This window comes from Carlito syrichta, unplaced genomic scaffold, assembly GCF_000164805.1.
Source record: "Carlito syrichta isolate Samal-C Ts95f unplaced genomic scaffold, Tarsius_syrichta-2.0.1 Scaffold288318, whole genome shotgun sequence".
NCBI classification, from domain to species: Eukaryota; Metazoa; Chordata; class Mammalia; order Primates; family Tarsiidae; genus Carlito; species Carlito syrichta.
In genome coordinates this window covers 251,511-253,236 of record NW_007232414.1, presented here as the reverse complement: position 1 = coordinate 253,236, position 1,726 = coordinate 251,511, and positions in this window count along the sequence as shown.

The window sequence follows — 1,726 nt, the reverse complement described above, 5'->3', positions numbered from 1 at the left end:
ACATTCATCAACTCACTCCATTCTAACAGCAAGTATAGGAGGTAGGCATCATCTCCTGAATATCAGCTCAAGGTAATTTTTAAAATTTTGACCAAAGGTCAGGCATGGTGAATTATGCCTGTAATCCCAGTACTTTGGGAGGCCGAGGTGGGAGGATTGCTTGAGCCTAGGAGTTCAAGACCAGCCTGGGTCACACAGCAAGACCTCATCTCTACAAAAAAAAAAAAAAAAAAATCAAAAACATTAGCCAGGTGTAGTGTCACAAGCCTGGAGTTTCAGCTAGTTGGGAGGCTGAGTCGGAAGGATCTATTGAGTCCAGGATGCCAAGGCCCTGGTAAGCTTCCAGCCTGGGTGAGCCCGATTCAAAAATATAAAAATAAAAGTTAAATCTTGACCAAGAAAAATATCTAAGAGCTAGAGTTAAAATCAAGATATTTTGGACCCCAAAGTCTAGTAGTTTCAACATGTAAAATAAAATTAATAATACTTATTTGTAGGGTGGCTGTTAAAACTTTGAAAGATAGTACATGTCAAGTACACATGTCTGATGATCAAGCATAGTGATATTCGAATAATTTTACATATATTTAACTAATTTCATCCTCACAACAATTTTATGAGGTCATATTATCATCCCTATTATCACCCCTTTTTGTTACAGATGAGAAAACAAATGCACCAAGATACTTGTTGCATGACTAACTCTAAGTTAAGCAACTACTAATTAGATTTTAACCCAGAGTCCATGCTAGTAACAACCATGTTACACTGCATTCAGATATACTACCAACAGTTTGTTTTTTGTGCATGCCAAATTCCTCTCCATGCTGGGCACAGCGGCTTATGCTTTTAATTCCAGCTACTCAGAGACTGTGGCAGAAGGATCCCTTCCAGGCAGAAGCTTTGAGACCAGCATGGGCCACATAGCAAGATTTTGTCTCTAAAACTTTTTTTAAAATTAAAATTGTTAGGTACCAGAATCCCAGTGGGGCCTCCGAAATCTTAGGTCAGATCCACAAGGGGGCGGGAGGGGGAATGTTTGGTTTGTGATCCGGGGCCGCACAAAAGACGCAAGAATTCCACAGAAGTAAGATTGGAAAATATAGTTTATTTAGAAAGCAGAGTGGGCGAGGGACTCACCTCTCCAAGGTAGGGAAGGGAAGGGGCCAAAGCTAGGAAACATGGCGGGTCATAGCTCAAGAAGCCACGTGGGCACAGCAGAGTTTAACAAAGCAATGGGTCCAAGTGTGCTTTAAATTGATGCATTATCAACAGTTGTTATACAGACACAAGGATAATAGATAATAGGTAGATATGATCGGGATGCTTTGCTTTGAGGACATTCTACATCTGCCTGATGTTTTGTTGCTTCTTATGTGAACTGCTGAGAGAAAGGGTGTGAAACCTCTCCTCTCACTGTCCTCGTGTATTGGAGTCTCCCTGCAGCTCTATCATCGTTTGTTTTCTGTTAGGCAGCCAAAACTGATGATGGGAAACCTAGGGATTTGGGGATGGATGGCGCAGTCCAGGGCACGTGGGAACTGGGCTGGCAAAAACCACAGATCAGAAGGTCTGCTAAGATTCCGGAGAGCCCTGTCGGTTAGGTTGGCGCGAGGTGGGGGCCGTGGGGGAGGAGAGAATGGGGTGGCGTCGGCGGGGCGTCCAGTGTGATGCAACCAGGGTGGCGGCAGGTGATTGGTCCAGAGAGAGTATAAAGCGGCTGGGT